Genomic DNA, 8,012 nt, shown 5'->3' with positions numbered 1-8,012 from the left:
GGCCTAGACCCTTCTTCAGAAATCAGAAATTTCTGAAGAAGGGTCTAGGCCCGAAACGTCAGTCTTCCTGCTCCTCTAATGCTGCTTGGCCTGCTGTGTTCATCCAGCTCTACACCTTTTATCCTAAATTCTGGTCTCCCTGCTTTAGGAAAGATGTTGTGAAACTTGAAAGGGTTCAGAAAACATTTGCAAGGATGTTGCCATATTTGGAGGGTTTGAGCTATAGGGAGATGCTGAATAGTCTGGGGCTATTTTCCCTGGACCGTCGGAGTCTGAGGGGGTGACGTTTTAGAAGTTTATAAAATCATGAGGAGCATGGATAGGGTGAGTAATCAAGGTTTATTCCCCAGCGTAGGGGAGTCCAAAACTAGAGGGTAAATGTTTCAGGTGAGAGGGGAAAGATTTAAAAGGGATCTAAGGGGCAACATTTTCACACAGAGTGTGGTGCGTATATGAAACGAGCTGCCAGAGGAAGTGGTGGAGGCTGGTACAATTACAACATTTAAAAGGCATCTGGATGGGTATATGAATAGGAAGGGTTTAGAGAGATATGGGCCAAATTCTGGCAAATGGGACTAGATTTATGTAGGATATGTAATCAGCGTGGATATGTTGGACCGAAGGGTCTGTTTCCTGGCTGCACAGCTCTATGACTCAATGGCCTACCACTTATATTTGTACAATTATAAGATTTTCCTCATAGTTTGATACTACCTTTAGCCTTTTTAGTTAACCACTGATTGTGGGTCCATCCCTAGCAATTTTTCTTTCTCAGTTGGAATATATCTATTACCTGTGTTTTCTCCTTATATCCCCTTAAATGTCTGCTTCTGCATCTCTACTCACTTATCCATTAACCTAATTTGCCGATTCACTTTAGCCAGCTCTGCTTTCATGCTCTCATGATTGCCCTTGTTTTTATTTAAAGTAATAGTCCTAGTCCCACACCTCTCTCCCTCAAACTGAATGCAAAATTTAGTCGTGGTCACTGTAGTTGCAGTCTTCACAGTGAGATCATTAACTGCACATTATCTGGTCTGGTACATCCTGCTCTGTAATTGGCTGCAGAATGTGCTGATCTCAAAGGAAGGGAATTAGACAGTGATTTGACAAGGAAGATAATGGAGGGTTACAGGGAGAAGGCACTAAGCAGCTTGCTTATTTGGAGACCCAAAACAGACACAGTGAACTAACAATCTGTGCTTTAACACTTCTGTGATGATCATTCATGTCCCATCATTGAAACTTTGCGAGATCATCTCATAATAGTCAGTGTGGGGATGGGAAGGGAGAAGCTCTGGGATATTTCTGGCACATCTATGTATACCATTGCTTGTTGAAAGAGTGATTGACATAACCTTGTGGTGTAAGATACATTTCAAACCAGTGAGTAACACGGATGCACATTACAAGATGTTGGGATATCTGGAATTCCAGTTGACACCTCATCACAGGACGAATGATTTATGGGGACTGTTGAAAAGGGAAGGCTGATATTCCTCACCCATGCATCTTAGAATGAGAAACATTCTGAAGAGGTTTATGGAGTGAAGACAAAGCTGCAAAAACTGTTGTGTTCTTGTTTTGCTGATCAGCCTTATGCCTCAAACATGGAGGTGATATTGTGAATTGATTTCTTTCAATTTGCACAATTATAAGATTTTCTTTCAACAGGCAAGAAACTGTACTGGACCAACCCTATAAACATTGTGGCCACCAGAGTAGGTCAGAAGCTGGAAATCTTGCAGCAAGTAACTCATCTCTTGACTTCTCAAAACCTGCCCACAATCTACAAGGCTTAAGTCAGGAGTGTGGTAGAATATACCTCACCTGTCTGGATGAGTGCAGCTCCAGCAACACTCAACACCATCCACCACAAAACAGATCATTTGAGTGGCACCCTATCCACCACCTTCAACATCCACTCGCTTTGCCACCAGTACTCAGTAGCTGCAGTGTGTACCATCTACAAGCTGCACTACAGAAATTCGCCAAGGCTCTGTTGACAGCACCTTCCAAACCTGTGACCTCTACTGCCAAGAAGAACAAGGGGCAGCAGATACATGGGAACACCACCTTCTGCAATTTCCGCTCCAAGCCACACAACATCCTGACTTGGAAATATATCACTGTTCCTTCAAAACCCTGAAATTCGCTCCCTAAGGGCATTGTGGGTCAACCTACAGCACATGGACTACAGCGGATTAATGAAGGCAGCTCACCACCACCTTCTCCAGGTCAACTATGGAAGGGCAATAAATGTGTTTTTCAGTACCACCCACCTTCTCTGAATATATTAAAAATGTTAAGTTTGTTGTGCTTCCTATTAACAACATGGGCACCCACAAAAACCTTTATGCCTGTTTTGATTAAAATATCATGACAAGTTGTACCAGGGTTGTGTGGGTTAAAATATGAAGTACAAATAGTACAGAACAGGAACAGGCTCTTTGGCCCACTAAGATTGCACCAACACACAATGCCTTTCTAAACTCTATGTGGCCCGTATCCCTCTATTCTCTGCCTATTCATATATCATAGATCATAGAATCCCTACAGTGTGGGAACAGGCCATTCGGCCCAACAGGTCAGACTGCCCCTCCGAAGAGCATCCCACCCAGACCCATTCCCCTAATTTCCCATGTCTAACCCACCTAACCTAAACATCCCTGAACGCTACAGGCAATTTAGCATGACCAATCAACCTACCCTGCACATCTTTGGACTGTGGGAGAAAACCAGAGCACCTGGAGGAAACCCATGCAGATACAGGGAGAATGTGCAAACTCCACACAGACAGTCGCCTGAGGCTGGAATCAAACCTGGGTCCCTGGTGCCGTGAGGCAGCAGTGCTAACCACTGAGCCACTGAGCCACTGTGCCACCCCTGTCAAGATACCTACTAAACAGTGCTATTGTATCTTCTACCACCTCCTCTGGCAGTGCATTCCAGTTACCACCCTCTATGTATGAAACTGTCTCTCACATCTCCTTCAAACTTACCTCCTTTTACCTTAAACCTATGTCCTCTAGTAATTGACATCCCTGGGAAAAAGACTCCAACTATCCATTCTATCCATGCCCCTCATTATTTTGTAAACTTCTACCAGGTCACCCCTCATTCTTTAACGTTCAAGTGAAAACAAGCCAAGTTTATCCAATTTCTCCTCATAGCTACTACCCTCCAAACCAGGCAACATCCTGGTAAACCGTTTCTGTACCCTCTCCAAAGGCTCTGTTAGTGTGGTGACCAGAACTGTACTGTGGACATTTTTATGTAATAATTTCAAAATGTGTTATTTAAAAGAGGGCAAAGCAACCAAAAATAAAATGGATGATCAACTGAGGGAATGGCTGAATAACCAAGGGGAACCAGTTTGTCCATCCTCACCCAGGAGCTTCACAATTTGGTTTGTCCTGTCAAGAAGTATAACAAATTTAGGGAACCTGGCCCAGCTTTGAATGTAACAAATGTAACCATGTGCAATTGTCTGTTCTACGTGACCACAGTCATATGACCTCTACCATGTGGTACAGACATTATAGGTAGACATGTCAAGTTCACTTCCATAAAGATCTAGTGTTGAACATATTGCTGCATTGTACACACAAAACATTGCACCAGGATATATATTAATGTCTTCTGCCTCCCTCTCTTCCTAAACCAAGTCATTGCATTAGCCATTTTCCAGTATTTTTGGACCATCCCTGATTCTAGTGATTCCCTAAAGATCACCACCAATGCCTCCACAATCTCCTCAGCTACTTACTTCAGAACTCTTGGGCATAGCCCAGGTGATTTATCCACTGTCAGACCTTTCAGCTTCTCCAGCACCTTATCCTTAGTGATGGCCACTACTCTCACCTCTGTCCCTTGACTGCCTTGAAGTTCTGGCATGCTGCTGGTGTGTTCTGCTGTGAAAACTGATATAAAAGTGCCCATTCAGCCGCTCCTCCATTTCTTTGTTCACCATTACTACTTCTCCTGCCTCATTTTCTAGACGTCCAATGCACATTCTTGCTCCATTCTTATCTTGTGTATATTTATTTATGCTACTAGCTAGCTTACAGTAAAATTTCATCTTCTCCCCTCTTATTGCTTTTTCACTAACCTTCACCACAGTGTATGCTTTTCTCTTTTGCTTTTATGCTGTCTCTAACTTCCTTTGACAGCTGTGGTTGTTTCATCCTCTCCTTAGTATGTTTCTTCTTCCTTGGGATGAATTTCTGCTGTGTCTCCTGAATTATCCCCAGACATTCCTGCCATTGCTCTCCACCATCTTCCCCGCTAGACTCCCCTTCCAATCTGCTCTGGCCAGCTCTTCCCTCACGTCTTCGTAATTGCTTTCACTCAATTGAAATACAGTTACATTTGATTCCAGCTTCTCCATCTCAAACTGCAGGATGAATTCTATCGTGTTATGGTCACTGTCCACTAGGGGATTCCTTCGCCTTCAGCGCCGTAAACACGTCTGTCTCATTACACATCACCAAATCCAGAATTGCCTGTTTCCTAATGGACTCTACCACAAGGTGCTCCAAAAAAAGCATTTTGTAGACATTCCACAGATTCCTTTTCTTGAGATCCGCTATGAACCTGATTTTCCCAGCCCACCTGCATATTAAAGTCACCCATGATTATTGTAATAGTGCCTTTCTTATATGCCTTTTCCATCTCCTGATTTATTTTCTTCCCCACATCCCGACTACTGCTAGAAGGCCTGTATACATCTCTTCTCAGGGTCTTTTCTCCATTGCCGTTCCTCAACTCTACCTCTGTGTTTCAACTCCACACCACCTCTTGCTATCGATTCTTACTAACAAGGCAACCCATCTGCCTCTCCTTTCAAAGGACACACATACTTGGTTTTTAGTTCCGAGCCCTGATCCCCTTGCAGCCATGTCTCTGCGATACCCACAACATCAAACCTGCCAATTTCAATCTGTGCTACAAGTTCATTTACCCTGTTTCATATCCTGCATGCATTTAAGTACAACACCCTCAGTCCTGTGTCATCTTCTCACAGTTGTCCCCTTATCTTTTGTGCCTCAAAATAGATTCCTGACCCTTTCCGTACTCTCTGCCCGATTACTTTCTCTGGAAACTTTAGTAACCTCTGCTAAGCCCATCCACCTTTAGCTATTTCCATAATTATCCATAAAATCGAACATGCCCCATTACTATTTGCAATCCTGCAGAGTGAGACGGCGTGAAAATCCTGCATATAGCGTCATAGAGTCATACAGCACAGAAACAGACCCTTCGGTCCAACCAGTCCATGCTGACCATGTTCCCAATCTAAACTAGTCCCACCTGCCTGCGCTTGTCCCATATCCCTCCAAATCTTTCCTATTGTTGTACTTTTCCAAATGTCTTTTAAATGTTGTAACTGTATTCACATCCACCACTTCCTCTGGCAGTTCATTCCACATACAAATCACTCTCTGTGTTAAAAAGTTGCCCCTCATGTCCTTCTTAAATCTTTCTCCTCTCACCTTAAAAAAATGCCCCTAGTTTTGAACTCCCGCACCATAGGGAAAAGACCCTTGTCATTCAACTTATCTATACCCCTCATGATTTTATAAATCGCTATAAGGTCAGCCCTCAACCCCCTACACCACAGTGAAAAAAGTCCCAGTCTATTTTTATATCTCAAACCCTCCATTCCTGGCAACATCCTGGTAAATCTTTTCTGAGCCCTCTCCAGTTTAATAATATTCCTCCTGTAACAGGGTGACCAGAACTGAACACAGTACACCAGAAGAGGCCTCACCAATGTCCTCTACAACCTCAGCATGATGTCCGAACTCTTATACACAATGATCTGAACAATAAAGGCAAGCAAGCTAATCATATTCTTAACCATCCTGTCTATCTGTAACTCAAATTTCAAAGCATTATGTTCCTGAACCCCTAGGTCTCTCTGTTCTACAACACTACCCACATGCCTACCATTAATTGTATAAGTCCTGCCCTTGTTTGTTTTACCAAAATGTAATACCTCGCATTTATCCAAATTAAACTCCATCTGCCTCTCCTCAGCCCATTGATCTCTGTATAATCTTTGATAACCTTCTTCACTGTCCACTATATCACCAATTTTAGACAGAATGTTAGAAACGTGAAGAGTGAGACTGAATGAGAATCCTTCAGAGTGAGACTGAGGAAGATTTCTTTCTAAAAATTTTCCTATGAAACATGAGCACTTGAATAGATCATAGAATCCCTACAGTGTGGAAACAGGCCCTTCAGCCCAACAAGTCCACACCAACCCTCACAGCATCCCACCCAGACCTATCCCCCAATAACCCACCTAATCTACACATCCCTGAACACTCTGGGCAATTTAGCATGGCCAATCCACCTAGCCTGCACCCAGACTGTGGGAGGAAACCGGAGCACCCGGAGGAAACCCACGCGGGCGCGGGGAGAATGTGCAAACTCCGCACAGACAGTTACCCGAGCCTCAGCTGCTTCACTGGGCAGGGAATTCCACAGATTCACAACCCTTTGGGTGAAGAAGTTCCTTCTCAACTCAGTCCTCAATCTGCTCCCCCTTATTTTGAGGCTATGCCCCCTAATTCTAGTTTCACCCGCCAGTGGAAACAAACTCCCTGCTTCCACCTTGTCTATTCCTTTCATAATTTATATGTTTCTATAAGATTCCACTCCCCTCATTTTTCTAAATTCCAATGAATATAATCCCAGTATACTCAATCTCTCCTCATAAGCCAACCCTCTCAACTCCAGAATCAACCTAGTGAACCTCCTTCAGTGCCTGTACATCCTTTCTCAAGTACAGAGACTAAAACTGTACACCTTGCTCCAGGTGTGGCCTCTTCAGCACATACAACATTCTCCTTGTGTTAGATTTTAGGGCTCATGGGGGTGATAAACAGGTAAACAAATGGTCAGCTTTCTTTATCTAAACCATGGAAAGCTTGCTGCTGGATTCTTCAAATTGTTCACACAGTCAAGGGCTAAAATTGTGGGAATCTTCCTCTCAAAGGCTAAATACTGATTGTAGACAGGTGGGAAAGGGCCATTTCAAGACTGTTCTCTCACTCTGTCTGTAACCCCATCTTCATTGCTGACCACTCAGGGAAGGACATAAAGTGCAAACTTGGCAGGCAGAAACTTTAAGGAAGAACTACGCATTAGAAAAGTTGCCTCTAAGAACCTCAGGGAAAAAGAAACGTTAAGTAAGGAAATAAACTGAATGAAAGTTTTGTTGTAAACTCTGAACACGGCAGGTCACCCGTTTATAGTGCCCCTTGTGTATAGTTCCATTTCACCCACACCTCCAAAAAAAACAATATTCTACTTCCTTCAAGCACATCCCGAGGGGTATTAAAGGTACAAGCTGTTCTTAAACTAATCCAAGCACAGTGACATCTGTTAACGCATTTTAAACAGCTCAGTGTTGTTGTTCCGGAACATTCTGCATCAGGCTTGCCTGGAATCTGTGCTGTAAACAGTGTGGAGTGGAAAATAACTTCATGATTTCAAACCTATTAAAAGTCTCCTATTATGTAAAGCTATATGATCTGTTCTGCATGCTGAGCTGACACCGATGCCAGTTTCTCTCTCTCTTGTTCTTGTTCTCAGCTTACCCAGGTTGGGTCCAAGTAAGCAGCTGACAGTGTCTACAGACTGTGATAGTCCTCAGTAAACACCTTTTGATTTGCAGCGATTGGCAAGCGCTTGTAGAGCCTGCGTTCTCTTCAAGCCTCAGCTTCCTTGCATCACCAGTTACCCCGTCAATTGTAACAGTGACTGGGAGTCTCGCTCTCAGTCTGAGCTGGTTTCTGAGCTACAATATCTGGAGTTTCACCGCCGGCAGCAAGTCCAGGGAAATGTAAACAGGAAGAGGTCACTCCATTTCATTCCAGGTTCCAGTCGCAACCCACACCTGTACCGTTGTCATGGTCACATCTTTAAATAATTCCATTCAAAAGACAGTAGGACTGAGACCTGTTTGCACATGGATAGACAGGAACTGGGTATAGAAT

The sequence above is a fragment of the Rhincodon typus genome, chromosome 11, assembly GCF_021869965.1.
Source record: "Rhincodon typus isolate 14 chromosome 11, sRhiTyp1.1, whole genome shotgun sequence".
Lineage (NCBI taxonomy): Eukaryota > Metazoa > Chordata > Chondrichthyes > Orectolobiformes > Rhincodontidae > Rhincodon > Rhincodon typus.
The sequence above is the reverse complement of the archived record's forward strand: the minus strand, read 5'-3'. Positions refer to the sequence as shown.